We start from the raw sequence: 18,047 nt of genomic DNA on the forward strand, positions 1-18,047 counted from the left end.
TCTGAAAGATACTGCTGGGAGCAAGGGTGACAGGGAAGTACCAGAGGAACTGGGACAGCCCAAAGTGGCCTGAGAAAAGAGGACTTGGCAACATGCTTTTTAATCAGCCTTTGTGTGAGAACTGTGTGCCAGACGGAGGGATAACAGCTTTGCAATAGTAGAGCATAGTGGGAAGAACGTGGGCTGCAGAATCATCCATTTGTTCAACAGGTGTTCATGGAGTACCTGCTGTTTGCTGAGCACCTTCCTGGGTATGGGTCAAAAGAAGTTACACTGAAACCTGGTTCCACTACTTTCTAGCTATAGGTCTGGGGCAAAGCACTTCACTCCTCTAGAAAACGCCAAGGATGGTCTCTGAAACTAAGGATCTTAAGTCCTAATCTATAACCTTGTTGGGAGGACAAAATGAGATCATTTATGAATGGTGAGTCACTTAAATCTCTGTAATCCTTAGGTTGCTCATCTGCAAAATGAGGATAAAAATACCCAAGTCGTAGAGCTATGGTGCCGTCTAGATGGAGTAACAGAGTAACGAGTTGTGTGCCAGCCCCCTAAAATAGTAGATGGCATTTTAGGAGTCCATGTGTTGACTCAGGTGAATCAATTTAAGAAAGAACAAACTTCAGGACAGTCTCTGTGAGGATAGATGGGAAACTGTCATTTTGGGAAGGTTCTGTACCTCAAAGAAAGCCTGTATCATGCAAAAGATTCCAGAAGAAAGGAGGTATATGTTAACCCTTATTTGATGTTTTCAGACCAAATGAATATGTGTTTTGAATCAGAAATAAACTAGGTCCTTTTTCAGGACTTAAGGTACTAGGTTCTGCCTCAGATCATGAGGGACATAGTAACAGACTTTGCTTTCAGTGTGCCCTTGGGCAGCTTACTTTCTGCTGCTGGGCAAACTGATATTTGCCCATACATAACAGCATTGGAAAACAGAAAGTCCTGAATGTCGTAGGAGAGTTATGGGTTTCAAGAATTTTCCAAGAGCTAGCAAGGAAGTTTGAGACTAGACCCAACCGAAAGCAAGTGTCCTATTTGAAAAGGGGAAAGTGTTACCATGTGTCATGGCACAGTGAAAAGGGCAAGACCTTGAACAAGGAGAACAGCCACAATTTCAAGGCTGACACCGAGGCAGCAGTGTGAGGTCAGGCAGAGCCTCTTAACCCAATGAACTTTGGCTGTCACTACTGTAAAATGTCCAGGAGTAGGCTAGCTTTCAAAATTCTATAATATTGGGAGTCTTATGATATCTGCTTGCCAGTTTATAAATAATTTGAGAAACTGAGACTCCACCAAATGTAGTAGCCCAGAGTGAACTTGTGGTTGTGTTTTCTTGCCTTTCTTACTGGAAGGCACCTGGGTTATTTCTGCCAATTAGACCAGCCATTTCCGATGAATCTGCTCACCCCAAGCTTCTCAGTGCTCACAAAGGGCGTGAAGAACACATTCATTCTCACATCTAGGGACTCAATGCCAGAATGGACAGGATCAGACAGATGTCAACCATGAAACTTTACACATACACACACAGAAACCAAAAAAAGTGGAGGCTGAAGCCGCAGTCTATTGCATCAATTTATTGGCTAGAACAGAAACTGATTTTCAAACACCATATATACAGATCTTCTGTAAAGGACCCAGGGGACAAGGATGCTCTCAAAGCATGGAAAAATGAAAGGGAAACAATGAGATGGAACACAAGGAAGAAGACAAGGAAGAGAAGCTCCCTATGTGATTAAATGCAGATAGGTGGAGGAAAAATAAAAAACAAGCTTCCATCCCTGATCCCTCTCAAAGCTTTGAATACTCTCTGTGGGAAAACACACAGTGAAATTAGAAGTGATGCACATTGAAATGATACTGGAGAAGTGGTGGCAGAAGGCAGGGTCCTCAGTTCTGACCCATTTCTACTGAGGATGAAGGGACATGGGCCCTGCTGCACCTGCAACCTGGCCTGTCAGTGGTTTGCCGCATTCATTCATTCAACATTAATTTATTTCTCTGCTTGCCTACTAGGATCCCAGGCTCATAAGGAAGGCAGACACATATTCAGCTCATTATACCATAGGATGATAGAGATACATTCCCAAGCATGGGCATAAAAATTAAGATGGGGGTAATTGATTCAGTCTGGGGGCCAAGTTCAAGGAGGACAAAGCTAATGAGTCCCTAAAAGCTGCATCCTTGGGCCCGTTACTCATTCCCTCTGGTTTCCCTTTCCTCATCTGTATAGTTAAAGGTAAGTAAACACCAAGTACTGGTAATGATTAGAGGTAGTGAGTGATTTATTAACCTTCTAAAAGAGTTTTATAGTCATCATTTTTTCTCCTCTGGCAACTGTTCCAAGAAAAGCCAGGTGCGTTTGAAGATTGAAATGTGTGTGGCTTCTCGGGATCTTGGTGTAGACTCTGCTGCTCTGAACTAACTGAGTAGACAGGTGTCATGACACACTTCTCTCTTCCTGAGTTCCAGAGTGATGAAATGGGGCTTTGAACGTAATGTCTTCAGCCTCGTGAGGCCCCAAACATCTGTTCTTTGCCCATGTCCCTTATGCACTGGCTCACAGACCAGATTTCTTCTCATGAATCACTTTTTTCCTCTTAACATCTTCTGCTCTCCCACCAGGCACTTCTCTATACCTTACTGGTTCTGGTGGCAGGGGGCACCGCACAAGTCTACCAGTTCGAAGGCCTGCTGCCCTCACAGCTTGTGTGTGCCTCTTCAGCAAGGCTGGCCGAAGGCCCTGCCCTCAAGTTGCTTACCGTCAGCCCCTCTCCATTCTCAGGAGGCCCCAAACACTGGTCCACCTCTGCTCAAAATCCTCCAATGTCAGCCAACTCGCTTGGACCAAAGGCCAACATCCCCATTATGACGTTTGTAATCCATTAGGTTGGTGCAAAAAAAATTGGAGTTTTTGCCATTGCTTTTAATGATAAAAACCACAATTACTTTAAAATATTTTTTCATTTCCGTAGGTTTTTTGAAGAATGAATGATATTTGGTTACACGAATAAAATTTTTAGTGGTGATTTGTGAGATTTTGGTGTACCTACACCCAAGCAGTATACACAGAACCCAATGTGTAGTCTTTCACCTCTCACCCCCTTCCCTCCCTTTCGCCCTGAGTCCCCAAAGTCCATTGTGTCGTTCTTATGCCTTAGCATCCTCATAGCTTAGCTCTCACTTACGATTGAGAACATACAATATTTGGTTTTCCATTCCCAAGTTACTTAACTTAGAATAATAGTCTCCAGTCCCATCCAGGTTGCTGCTAATGCCATTAACTCATTCTTTTCTATGGCTAAGTAGTATTCCACAGTTTCTTTTTTTTTTTTTTCATTTTTTCCCCAAGCTTTATTAAGGTATACATGAGAAATGAAAATTGGATATGTTTAAGTACACAACTTGATTATTTGATATAGTTTTAGTGAAATGATTACTGAAATAAATATAATTAACACATTCATTACCTCACATAATCATTTTGTGTGTGTGAGGTAAGAAGACTTAAGGTCTACCCTCTTATAAATTTAAAGTTTACAATGCAGTATTATTAAATATAGTCATCATTTCTGCTTTTATGAGTTTGACTATATACCACAGTTTCTTTATCCACTCTTTGATTAATAGCATTTGGGCTGGTTCCACATTTTTGCAATTGCAAATTGTGCTCCTCTAAATATGCGTGTGCAAGTGTCTTTTTAATATAATGACTTATTTTCCTCTGGTTAGATGGGACTGCTGGATCAAATGGTGGTTCTACTTTTCATTCTTTAAGGAATTTCCATACTGTCTTCCATAGTGGTTGCACTAGTTTACATTCCCACCAGCAGTGTAAAAGTGTTCCCTTTTCACCACATCCATGCCAACATCTATTTTTTTTTATTTTGTTTTTGTTTATGGCCATTCTTGGGAGTAAGGTGGCATCGCCTTGTAAAAACTGCAATTAGTTTTGTACTAACCTAATAGTTCCTTACAGTCTCTCTGAACTCACCTTCTCCTGCAGTTTCCCTCATCTCTTCACTCCAGCTGCACTTCCCTCCTAGAAGTTTCTCAAGGAACTCAGGTCTTTGCTCTTGTTCTTCCCTCTGCTCCTGAGAATTCTGCCCTAGCAGAAATGCTGTCCTTCTGCCTGGAATGTGTTCCCCAAATATCTCACTGTCTAACTTTCTCTGAGATTTGGGTTGCCAGATAAAATACAAGATGCCCAGTTACATTTGAGAACAGATAAATAATAAATAAGTTATTAATAATATATTACTTTAATAAATTATTATTTATTATCTGAAATTCAGATTTAACTAGACAGCTTATAGTTTTATTTGCTAAATATGGCAACTATATCAGAGTTCTTCACTTAGAAGTTGCCTTTTGGATGCTTATATTGGTTTTCTATTGCTGTTAAGACACATTACTACAAACTTAGTGGCTGGGAACAACACAATTGATGATCCTGTGGTAGATCAGAACTCTGATACAGATATCATTGCACTAAAGTCAAGGTGTTGGCAGGATTACGTTCCTCTCTGGAGGCTCTCAGGGAGAATCTGTTTTCTTGCATTTCCTAGCTTCTAGAGGCGTACACATTCCTTGGCTCCTAGCACCCTTTTATTTTCAAAGACATAGTGTCAGGCCAAGTCCTTCTCGTGCTGCCATCTTTCTGATTCCACCGTCTGAATCCTTCTTTCACTGATAAATACCCACGTTAGTCAGGGTTCACCAATAGGTTGGATGGATATATAGATGATAGATGGTAGATAGATAGATGAGAGAGAATTCATTAGGTGCCTTGGCTCGTGTGATGACGGAGGCTGAGGAGTTCTGCAGTAGATATCTGCAATCTGCAGCCCCAAGGAAGCTGGTAATGTGGCTCATGGCAAGTCTCAAAGCTTCAGAGCCAGGGAAGCCAAGGGGGTAATTCTCACTCCCAGGCTGACAGTCTGACAACCTGAGGGGTGGGGGTTGGGGGAGCACTGCCTAGTGCTAGAATCCAAAGGCCAGAGAACCTGAAGTTCTGATGTCCAAAGGCAGGAGAAGAAGGGTGTCCCAACTCTAGAAAAGCGGGAGAGAATTCACCTTTTCTCTGCCTTTCTGTTCTATCTGGGCCCCCAGCTGATTGTGTAGTGTCTGCTTACATTGAGAGCAGATCTTCCCCACTGAGTCCACTAACTCACACACCATTCTCCTCTGGAAACATCCTCATGGACATAACAGAAATACCACTTTCCCAGGTTTTTAGGTATCCCTTAATCCAGTCAAGTTGACACCAAAAATTAACAATAACAGTACCTTTGTCATTATATTGGGTCCACCTGGATAATTCAGGCTCATCTCTGCATCTCAAGGGCAGTTGATTAGCAGCTGTAATTCCCTATGCCATGGAACCTGCTGTAGTCACAATTTCGAACCATTAGAATGTGGATATGTCTGCAGAGCCACTATTCTCCCAGGTATCCACATTTTCAACCCTCCCAACTCCAACATTTCATATCTCTCTTCCCTACGTTCCTTTTTCTCTTTGGTACTTATCACTAGCTGACATAGTGTATCTTTTGTTTATTTAATTTATTTATTATCTGTCTCCTTCATTAAAATGCAGTTCCCTCAAGAGCAGTGATTTTCTTTTTTCCTGCTCACAGCATCCCCAGCACCTAGAACAAATACAGAGCACATAGTACACATTCAGTAAATAGGTGTTGAATGAATGAATTAGTGAATGAATGAATGAATGAATGAATGAACTACAACCTCTGCCAACTCCATTTTCATACAGTGCTGGCATCATCAACATGAATCTTACTTTTCACCAAACTCCCTTCTATCCCTGGGAGAGGAGATGGCTGCAGTTACAAGCGCACAGTGATGAAATGGCCGGGGAGCAATTGAGCAGCTGAGTGCTGCGTTATTGAGAAACTGTTCCTTTCCTTTTTGTCAGAGCAGAGCTGGAGAGCTGTTGCCTGGTAGAAGCTCCCAAGAAGGCAGCCAAGAAGACAGCTGTTCTAAATGCAGCCACGCTTTGCGTGCCCAGAACCGAGAGAGAAGACCACATCCCCACACTGATCAGCAGCCCCGAAATCCTCCCAAACAGCAGCCTTAGGGACACAGCCCCAAACCCCAGCACAAAGCTGTCTTTCCAGTCTTGTGGGTACTTATCCCAGGGCAGGAGGCAGCAGTAATCACTCAGTTAGTGTTCAGAAGGGATTATAACTGCATGAACAAGATAGTCATGTTCCTTGGAAACTGTCACTGACAGCTCTCAAGGAACATATCCAAATTCCCTTATTTGCAGTATTGCAATTATAAAGCTGCATTTATAAATGTTAGTGTTTAAATGTTACCTTACAGTGAGTACCTAGTCTTTTAGGTCCCTGGGAAGAATAACCAATGTGCTATAAAAGCTGCATATTTCCAGTGAGGCAAGGATGGATGATTGCAAAGGGTTCCTATGCTGGGGGTCAGTCTCCAAGCAGCCATTGTTTGCCTTTTGGGATATTTGGTGCTTTGTTTCACCAAACACATCAAAATGCTGATGCTTTTCTCATGTTCTGGAAACATGGATGAAAGAGCAATATTGCATTTGACACATTTCAGTTTAATGTAAACCCTAATGGCATTTGCAGAGGGTTTATCACACACAGAATGTTTTTGCCTACATTATCTGTGCCTCTCAGCTCCTCTTTGGGGCAGAAAGTGAGGCTTTGATTTAACTGGACCCCTGCCTGCCTGTCCACTGCAGCTCAGGCTCTCAGCCCCTCCCTCATACTCTCTTTCCACGATGTGGTGGTTTCCAATGCCCCGTTCTCTTGCATTTACACGCATATTTCCTCTGCCTGAGATACCCTCCCTACCTCTGTCTTAGGAATCTTTTCTTTCACCTGGCTGACTCCTAATTCATCTTTGTATGTCTCAACTTAAATATCGATTCCTCAGGCAGCCCTTCCTGACACGTTTTGCCCTTCTTTATTATGTGCATCCAGTTTGGAATCCTTGTTTATCACCTGTCTCTCCCTCCAACAGGGAGCCTCAGGGGAGGGAGCCGCAACTTCTGTGTTCACCATTGCATCTCGAGTGCCACTCTCCTTCCTGAGCATATAGAGGATGCCTGATAAATACTATGTGATACATGCTTGAATAATGTGCCCCAGGTTACTACAGTTATGAAATGGATAAAGCAAAATCTGGTCCATTTGTTTTCCATCCTACCGCATCCCTATTTTCAAGCATTCATTCCTTCCACAAACATCAGACCTACTGCTTGGTACCTTGAAAGAGAAATAAAGTAAACTCACAAGCTACAGCCCAGCCCTCTAGTTGTTTAGAGTCTAGTGGGGGGCACCCTAATAGTTAATTTTAAGTGTCAACTTAGCTAGGCTGTAGTACTCGTTGCTGTAGACCTCTCTTACCTACGGTTTTGTTTCCTGCAGTTTCAGTTACCTATGGTCAACCACGGTCAGAAAATATTAAAGAGAAAATTCTAGAAATAAACTATTCATAAGTTTTAAATTGCCATTCTGAGTAGCGTGATGAAACCCCACACTGTCCTGTGTCCCGTCTGGAACATGAATCATCCCTCTGTCCAATGGATACACACTACCTACCCTACCCACCCATTAGTCCCTGAGTAGCCTGCTTGGTTATCAGATTGACTGTCGCAGTATGGCAGTTCATGTGTTCAAGTAACCTTTACTTTAATTAATAATGGTCCCAAAATGTAAGAGTAGTGATGGCTGGCCATTCAGATATGTCAGAGAGAAGCCATAAAGTGTTTCTTTCAGGTGAAAGGTAAAAGTTCTCAATTTAATAAAGAAAAAGAGTCCTGAAGTGAATAAGATCTACAGTAAGAATGAATCTTCTACCTGTGAAGGAAGATAAAGAAATTCTTGCTATTTTTGCTGTTGTACTTAAACTTTATTATAGGTATCTACATATAGGTTTTAAAAAACAGTATATATAGAGTTGGGTACTATTGAGAGTTTCCAGCCTGTGGAAACTCTATGGATTTTGGGACCTGGTAACCCGTAAAATCACATGAGCCAATTCCTTAAAATACATATGTACATACATGCGTACATACATACACATACCCTATTGGTTCTGTTTCTCTAAAGAATCCTGACTAATATAGTGACCTACAATAGTCAATGTCTGAGGCCATTTAGAGTAATTTTGAGCCACTGGCCTTCATTTTTAGTGCCTTGGCTCAACTGTAGGACAATAATTCACCAATAAGAATCTTTAAAACTTACCAGAAATTTGCTTATACCTCTCTAGGTGACAGACAGCACTCCGTAGATGTTTGTTAATGATTGTGATGTATTTCCAGGCAGATGATTCCTCTTTCTTTTGTAAACATCTAGCTACTGTGCCCTAGAATTTAGAGATGCTGCTAGAACCCACAGATGGGATATTTGAGGCAATAGCCCAATGGTCAGAACAAGTTATATGTACCTTAGACAGAGTGACCAATATTTTTTAGACATCCATTGTATCATCAAAATCTAATTTTCAGGTTGTGTGTGTATATATATTTACATTTCTCTCTCTATATACAGAGATACATAGAGTTGTTCCTCAGTAACCATAGGGGTTTGGTTGCAAGACCCACAGACACCATAATCCCCCATATAAAATTGTATATTTGCACATAACCTTTGTACTTCTGCTCATATATTTTAAATCATCTCTAGATAACTTACAATGCCTAATACAATGTAAATGCTAAATAAGTAGTTGTTATACTGCATTGCTTAGGAACTAATGACAAGAAAAAAGTCTGTACATATTCAGTATTGACACAACCATCCATTATTTTAAAAATATTTTTGACCTGTGATTGGTTGAATCCACAGATGTGGAACCCCCAGATAAGAAGGGCCAATTGTACATATATGTAAACATGCACACACACGGCAGGGAACGTCTATAAAATTTTAACAGATATGTTATGCCAAGTGTCAAAGTGTCTTCTGTGAACCCCCTGCCCCACTCTTGGTAATAGTCCAATCATAATAAACATGTATAGAGCACTTTCCATAAGCCAGAAACCTAGGTAAATACCTCAAATAAATTTGCTTCTTTCTCTTAGTTACCCCACTAGTTAGGTACTAAGGTTATCCTAACCTTGCTGATGGGGAGACTGAAACGCCAAGAGATTAAGTCGCTTGCCCAAGGTCACCCCCTTATTAAGTAGGTGGAGTTTGAACCCAAGCTGAATTTGCTTGCCTAGCCACAACACATGAGACTCCCAGACACCCAAAGTCCTTCATCTTGCATATATTGTCTAATTTCTTATAAATCATGTATGTCAATCAGAGCCCACCCAAGAAAACAAAACCCACACCTGCTAATTTAATAGAGGAAATTTAATATAGCATATGCTTTTAAAGATGTTGGAGATAGACAAACAATCAGAGGAAGATGAAGAAGCACTAAGATTAGCAATTGCCACTCCTGAGGCTAGAAGAACAAAGGCAGAAGGTGTAGGGTCACATGGTGTCAGCTGGAACTGTAATGGATGTGTCTGATGACAGCTGCTGAAAAGGCTACCTGAACTACAGAGAAAGCAAGAAATACCCCTCCTTATTTCCTTAACCATAGAGTAGGTTGAACAGGCTCCCTCAAAATTCATATTCCCCTGGAAACTTAGAATAATGTGACCTTATTTGGGAGAAGAGTCTTTGCAGATGTTACCAGTTAAGGATCTCAGCATGAAATCATTCTGGATTTAGAGTGCACCCTAAATCCAATTACTGGCATCCTTATAAGAAGAGGAGAGAACAGAGACACAAGGGCAAAGGCCATGTGCAGATGGAGGCAGAGATTGGAGTGATGCAGCTACAAGCCAATGAGCCCCAAGGATTGCTGGTGCCACCAGCAGCTAGGACAAGACATGGCAGGATTGTTCTTGGGAGCCTTCAGAGGGAGCTCAGCCCTGCCTACTCCTTGATTTCAGATTTCCAGCCTCCAGAACAGACAGAATACATTCCTGTTGTTTTAAGCCACCCAGTCTGTGGTACCAGGATATGGCAGTCCTAAGAAACTAACACAACCTGCTTCTACCTAATCTCCCTGGGTACCTCCAGCTGGCCAAACCTCTCCTGAAGCCAGTTGGCAAAGACAGCTGGGAAATAATGTGCAGGGGCTTGTCTCCTGCCATGCAGAGCTGGAAGGAAGGAGCAGGTCTAAGAGCAAAGAAGCAAATAACCTGAGCATTGTGGAAGGGGTTGCCCATGCAGGAAGACATGGCAGAGAAATGATGGCTGTAGCATCAGAGGTAAAGAAAAGAACAGAAGGGGCCTTGAATGGTCTCTTCATGGGCCTAACGGGTGCAGCAGAAATCATGAGCTTGGCTAGTCTGACGGGGCTGCCCCAGGGTAGGAAAACAGACCAAGCACTTCTCCCCTGGGTGGGTCTGAAAAGCAGTCAATGGCCTCCTTCCCGAAAGCCTCAAAAGTGAAATCGGGGAAGATCACTCTGGAAGAAGGATGGTCCCTTCAAGACTGGAGTGACAGCTGCTGCTACTCTCCTCTGCCTGAGAACAGAGGGACTCCCTGTCTTCAGGGTTGGATGCGATAACTTTCATGAGTAATCAATTTGCAAACAAACTGAGAAAAGGCAACACATCCCCCGGTTGAATCTTCAGATAAAAAGGAGGATGTTTTGAATTTGACAACCAATCTATCTTTAATCCTATCAGGAAATAAACCTGAATCATAATCTGATGTTTTGGAATTGCATCGCTTCTAAGGGAAAGTGTTTCCTCTATCCCTTGTTTTTCTTCTTCAGAGCAGAGTGAGTTTAGTCATGTGGATGCCTGTTATTCATTCTTATCTGCTTCTTGGTGGGGATTATTTGCTTTTTTTTTTTTTTCTTTTTGATTCCATATATTATCTTTTCATTATGTGTTTCCTAATTAGGAGAGACTCCTTCACTCTTAGATAAGAGTTTGTTTCTTAATCTCCCCCCACGACCCCCATCATCTGAGGTCTTTCTAGTACAGATTTAGCCGGAGGAGTAAATTACTGATGGTGGGGCGGTGGGGAGGGGAGGGCGAAAAAACCTGGCTTGTGGAATTGAACATTTGGTATTTATCACTGAATTCTAAATATAGGTTATTATCAGAGACGTTAGCTACTAAAATGCCATGTACCATTGACCTGATTACTACTCTTTGGGGCATTCATTGTATCTAGTGACCCTAAGACTTGCAGAGACCACATGACTTACTTCCCAAAGAAGCTTCTCAGTCCCATAACACATTGAGCTCCTGGCTCAGTGGGGCTGGCCTTTAAGGCCACAGCACTTCTCATCACAACAGTGTTCACCTTTTGAGTGCTGACCTAGTTCCAGGCTTTTGTATTAAGGGCTTACTTACTTTGTTTCAAACTGTCAGAGATAAGTAGTATTATCCCCCTTTTCTAGATGAGGAAACTGAGATTCAGAGAGGCTAAAATTCTTGGCAAAGAACACATAGCTAGACAATGGCAGACTTGGAGGATTTGAACCCAGATGAATCTGCTTCTAAAACCTACACCCTTTTGCATCACCTACCTCTCTGTGTAGGTTTTGGAACCAGATTCATCTGGGTTCAAATCCCCAAGTTTCATGTATTAGCTCTGTGGATCAACACCATTTGCAAAGAGAAACTAAAAAACAGTGAGAGGCTTTGAACTTGGTGTCTTAGAAGTCATTTAAGCCACTGATATTCAGAGAGGTAGACAACATAGCACTTAGGAGTTAATAGTACAGGGTTGAAGTCAGAGATACTTGACTGAACCTCTTCTCCACCCTTCAAATAGCTGTATTGCCTTGGATACACTGTAGGAACCACATTCTTTATCACTAGTTCTGGATGATTTAATGGGTTTGAGTATGAGTTTTCCCACCTGTAAAAGTGGGCCAAAAGGTGGGAGTGAGGCTTAATGATATAATAATATAAGGTGCATACTCCAGGGATAGACATAGACTAGGCATTCTGTAGATATTATTAAGTTATGAGTCAACAAATATTTGAGTATACCTAATGCCATGTTAAATGAAAAGAAAAGTAAAACCTAGCTTGCCGTATATAAGAGGTGAACAAGGCTACAAGAAAGGAAAATTTCTAATGCAAATATAAACACTGGGATGTGCAAAGATTCATGATAAGTGCTATAGAAGCAAAAGAGTCCCTTGCAGGATAGGATGGTTGGAGACAGAGGTGGGATTTGAGCTGGACCTTGGAGGACCTTAAATGGTTCAGATAGTGTGACTTAGTGTGGGTGAGTGGTTCTCAACAAGTCAAGGAGCTGTCTCCAGAATATAATTCAGCTATGTCACTGGGCATATAGTTTAGTTGATCTGATACCTTTTTAATGCAAAACTTTCACAATAAAGGAAGCAGTGAATTGAACATGCTCGGCCTCAAGCTCTTTATCCTATTATGAAGATGTAACAAGTCATTTGCAGCCACCTCCTTGGAATAGTACTGATTTAGTTCAAGCGTCAACAAACTTTCTGTGAAGGACAAGATAATGAGTATTTTTTAACGTGTAGGCTGTCCAGTTACTGAGCTTTGCTGTAGCACAAAAGCAGCTATCGACAGTAAGTAAGCATGGATATTTAGTCCACAGGTCATAGTTTGCCAAATCCTAGTTAAGACGACTGGGAAAGAGGAGAGAAGGCCTTTTAAGCAAGAAAAACAACACAAGCAAAGGTCCGAGCAACACGTTCACCTAGCAACTCTGCAGAGACCTACATACAAAGAGTAGAAGGTTCAAGGCCATAGGATGTCACACAAAAAAGATGGAATTAAAATGTTGATGGTAGACAGAGCCTACGTTGGGAGATAATCAAATACTGCTTTGTAGTTCACAGCCAAATCTGACAAGCACCACCTGTTCCTGAGATTCAGGCAATGAGATGCCCCAGAAGAATGGGTATGAGTGTGTAGTGAAAAGAATCGAATTTCTCCAGGAGAGCTGTCAAATGAAAAGCAAAACAAGAGCAAAACACTGCACTGTCTACATTTGTTAGGCCCTCTGTTAATATGAAAAGGCAGGAATCCTGGGACTGAACTAAGAGCTTCCTGCCTGACCAGGACATACATATGCATTGTGCAAAGCATTTTGCATACAGGAGACAATCATTTATTTATCAAATGAACAAATTCATCACTTCACAGTACACAGGACCATGCCTGATTTGTCTGCCATTAACAAATGACTCCTTGCTATAGATCTGGCCAAGCTATCTATTATCCATCCATCCACCCATCCATCCATCCATCCATCCATCCATCCATCCATCCATCCACTCATTCATCAAGTTCCTGTTGTGATTACAAAATTTCATACCAAAGGGTCAGTCTTGGGGTCAGAATCTCAGAAAAAAAGAGGTCAGAAGCATAGGGGAGCAAGCTCAGCCTAAAACATTCACTAAATCTGCAAAAAGATGTCCTTGGAACTTTGCCAGGATGAACAATGGCTTTCTTAGGGATCTTATCTGGACTTGACAGGGACCCCATGTTTATGGGTTTTATATTCAAAGAGTGATCACGGGCCTTGCTGATCCCTTCCCTTTCCACAGTGTCCTGGGATTCCTCATGGTATTCTTCACTCCGGTCCTACCCCAGGAAGAGACCAAACAAAAGTGCAAGCCTGCATGCAGACTGCTGCAGATGTCGCAAACATGTTGTCTGTGGCCTCTCCTTTTAGGCAAAGGGAAAAAGTCCAGTGGGCACTTTGTAGCTGTCCTGGCTGTGCAGATTAATTTTTTCAACATCAAAGGACCATGTGTTATTATGCTCAGTTCCACAATGTGCATTTGCCTGGTGATTTTTTGTGTGTGTATATGGAGTGGGGTAATGAGGAAAACGCATATATCTTGTAACTTGTCTCATACTTATTACAAACAGGGGACTCTTCCTAGAGTCGATGGAAGGGGCTATAGAGGATTCAACAACCACCAGAAATTTTGTACAAAATTTGAAAGACAGGCTGCATAGCCTTCACCGGATTCTCATGAGGGTCTCAGACCTCAGGGAGAGTACGAACGGCAGCTCCCAAAAGATTTGACTAGCGACTAAGGGAACCCACTCCCCAAACCTGCTTCCTGATTTCATTTCATAATGCCCCAGGCCTTTGCTGTTGCCAAGATGCGCTGGCTTACTGCCAAAGAAGACAGGCTCTTATCTGAGTTAGTTCTGCCACCTACAGCACACAGCCCAGCAAAGCCATTGCATGCTTGCAGCAGAGAAGAAACCTCATTTGCATACATGAATAAGGGGAGGGCTGCCTCTCCAGCCCCAGACTCTCCACTGGAAGAAAAATGACTTTGGGGATTCTTGATTAGCATTCAGAGATGCAGGCTCCTTTGGGGTGGGTTACAGCGATGGAAAGATATTTTTACATTAAAGGGAAAGGGATAAATTTTGAGGATTAGCACCTGAAAAAGAAATGTTGCTGAAAGCCCAGAGAGGAAAGTCACTGCAAAAAAGGAAAAGACAGTGAGCTCAAGAGTCCTCACAATAAGTGTAACCCTCCCATTTCATAGCATGCCCAATGCTAATAGTCCTTTCTAGGTCCAAACGGGTCACCCCCACCATCTACCTTGTCGTACAATGAAAAATACTTGCTTTGGAAGAATGTGATTTCCTAAGGCAGGATAGTTTTCTTAATATACTTAAAGCAATTTTAAGGATTACCTCTAAGGGCAGAGATTGTGTTATTCTCATTTTTGTGTCCCCAGCACCAAGCAGAATGCTTGATACTTAGGAGGAAGCTCAGTAAATGTTTGTTGATGTAAAGTAATAGAAATGTAGTTTGTGTTGCAACCTATGCATGCTTGCTAATATATAATCATAATATCTACAGATTATTAAATAGTCATGCATTAGACATATTAACTCAAATTCTCACAACAGTATATAAGATGGGTATTGTTTTGCAGGTAAAACTGAAACCCAGTGTTTTTAAATAACTTACCCGAGGATGCATACCTCGTGACAGTCAAAATCCATACCTAGACTTCTTAGCTTGTAGATCCATGTTTGTTCCACTCCACCCATGTATCTTATCTCCAGTGTAAGCTCATTTACAATGAGTGGTAAATGAACCAAATGTAAATAATTTGAAAATGTTGAAAACATTTTTAACTGTTTTAAATACTAAAACATATACTGTAAAATGTTTCCCAGTCTTTAGGATTTCTCTGAAGTTTTTCTTACCATTCTTGCTTAATAATAGAAGCAAATATCTTCTGACCCTGTGTGGAGCTAGCAGTGGTACTTCTTTGAGGGATGACCCACTCTTAAATCTACTTGCCTAGATAATTGTGGAATCTTTCACTCCTTTTGGTCTGGTGAGCATTAATGGCTTGGAAAGGCAATGAAGTAGTCTGTAACTTACACTTTGATTTGTAGCAAAGCATCCTTTTTACAATTTTTATTTTAGATTCAGGAGGTACATGAGCAGGTTTGTTACACGGGCATGTTACGTGATGCTGAGGTTTGGGCTTCTATTGATACTGTCACTCAGATAGTGAACTTACTACCTGATAGGTAGTTTTTCAACGTTCCCTCCTGCTTTTGGAGTGCCCAGTGTCATTGTTCCCATCTTTGTGCCCATATGTACCCAATGTTTAGCTCTCTCTTATAAGTGAGAATATGCAGTATTTGGTTTCCTGTTTTTGTGTTAAGTCACTTAGGATAATGGACTCCAGCTGCATCCATGTTGCTACAGAGAACATGATTTTGTTCTTTTTCGTGACTGTGTGGTATTTTATGGTGAGTGTGTACCACATTTTCTTTATCCAGTCCACCACTGATGGGCTTGATTCCATGTCGTCGCTATTGTGAGTGGTACTGCAATGAACATGAGTGAAGGTGTCCTTTTGGTAGAAGGATTTGTTTTCATTTGAGGATATACCCTGTAGTGAGATCAGCAAGGAATTCTTAACAGAGGAATGCACACATAGAGTCTTCATGAGTTGGAATATGGAGTTAGCTGTATACTAACCTTGCCTTTTTCACAGGTTTTTCCATATTAACACTTTAGACTTCAAAAAGGACATCAAAGTAAGCAAGACTGAGGACCCAACATTACTAACCCAGGTCTCATTACTTTACAGCCTGGTTTAGTAGGGTTGGTGTCTTGGTCCCTTTGATGTGCATATTCCTTGTGTTGTTCAGGCTTTGAAATCTTACTGTCTTCCAGAGAAATTGCAAATGTAAGAAAAGTGCAGCTGACCCTTAAATGGGGCAAGTGGTTTAAGCAAGCTTAGGTCAGTAATAGGTACAAACAACTGAAGAATCTTTCTAGGTAAAGATAATTATCATCCTTAGACTTAAGAAGGAAGGAAGAGAACTTGAGAAAATGGGAAGAAGTGAGAAGAGAATGGACTTAGAACTGGACACCACTGGGGTTTGTGCATGTCTTGCTGTCTCTATTATCTATTTGAAAGCCCTGGATATATAGGTTAGTGGACCGCAAATTCTAGTCGTGTTTGTCAGAATTATGTGAGGGCATAGGGATACAAAAATGTGATTCCTTTTCTTACCTATCGTAAGGGTCACTCCTATAACAAAAGACAAATTAACAAGAGAAAAGTGTAACATATTTATTGAAGCAAAGTTTTACATGACACAGGAGACTTCAGAATGAAGACCCAAAGATACAGGGAAAATGATTCATTTTTATGTTTAGGCTACATGAGGAATGCACAATTGTGATGGACTGTCATTGGACAAAAAGAGTATGACCTAATGGTCACAGTATATTACTCTCAATGTATAGGTATAGTACTCAGGTATAGTACTCTCAATGCAGGTATAGTACTCTCTAATGGGAATAACTGAGTAGGGAAACCCAGCAAAGCCTGTCTGTTCAGATTCTTCTTTGTCTCTCCGCTCAGCACTCCTTCCTCCTGGGTATGGGACAGGATCCTTGCTGGAATGGGGGTCTTATGACCTACTTCCAAAGCGGATCACAGAATTTCTTTATGGTCAGCTCTTACACAGAAAGGCAGAGGGAAGTTAGAATAATATGTTTAGATTTTATGTCTACCTTTAGCAGGGATAGGTTCTGGTTTCTACGATCTTCCTTGGGGAAGAGGCATTCTAGTTTATATGGCTTGCTGTGGGGGAGAATAAGGGGCAGGAGACAGTAGGGCAGGAGAAAGTAGAAGACAAACTTTGCTTTATACAGAGGCCTTCATTTGGGGGTATCATTTTCTGAGCCCCAACAGGAGTATGTAGATTTGGAACCCCACCTCAAGACCCAATGAAACAGAAGTCGCATAGCCCCGAAATCTGAACTTTTAACAGTCAGCCCATTTGATTCTGATGGAAATGTTTCTTAGACCACACTTCGAGAAATGTCGGCATAGGAAGATCCTCCAGACTTTCTAAGAATCACTCTTTAAATGCATCTACTCATTTGAGTTAAACTAGGAACACAGAGATAAAAGGAGTCTCAGCCTTCGAAGCATTCATGGCCTAGTGGTAAAGGCAGACTTAGAAGCAGATGGTTTCATAGCATGAATGAGTGAGTCCATACAGCAGAAGAAGCTGGGTGCTGTGGAGAACTGGAGAGAGGCACCCAGCTCAGTCTGTGTGGGGACAGGTGCACATCTGGGAAGAAGGCTTAACAGAAGAAGTAACTATTTCTTCAAGGATGAGTGAGTATTCTCCAAGAGGAGGGGAGAGAAGAATTTCAGGTAGAGAGAGCTCAGAGGACCAAAAGCAGAGTGGCCTCTAGGGACATGTTCAAGATGAGGGATGGCATAAGAAGAGAGGCTAAAAAGGAAGGTAGGCTGATGATGCTGAAGACTGCACATCTGTCTTTCATAATAAGGTGATGCTTTTTCGCAGAAGAAGGTGCGTGGCCAATATTTATATCATTGTAATTGCAATAGTGATCAATGTACAACTCCAAATTGTGGTCTCTGTCCTCATAGGTATAGTACTGTCAATGCAGTGGTATTCTGATAAGCTTCCAGTTGAGAAGGAATTCGGAAAAGTCCAAGGCAATCCTAAATGGTTTTATCTTCTTGTTTTCCTCATT

At 41.6% G+C, this 18,047-nt stretch overlaps 1 protein-coding gene across 13 annotated transcripts in view; it reads left to right on the forward strand.

Annotated features, from left to right (window-relative positions):
* The window catches only part of LDB2 (LIM domain binding 2), a 401,491-nt gene that overhangs the window by 372,080 nt on the left and 11,364 nt on the right, over nt 1–18,047 (forward strand). The window lies entirely within an intron of this gene.

Source organism: Papio anubis, chromosome 3 (genome assembly GCF_008728515.1).
Source record: "Papio anubis isolate 15944 chromosome 3, Panubis1.0, whole genome shotgun sequence".
Taxonomy (NCBI): domain Eukaryota; kingdom Metazoa; phylum Chordata; class Mammalia; order Primates; family Cercopithecidae; genus Papio; species Papio anubis.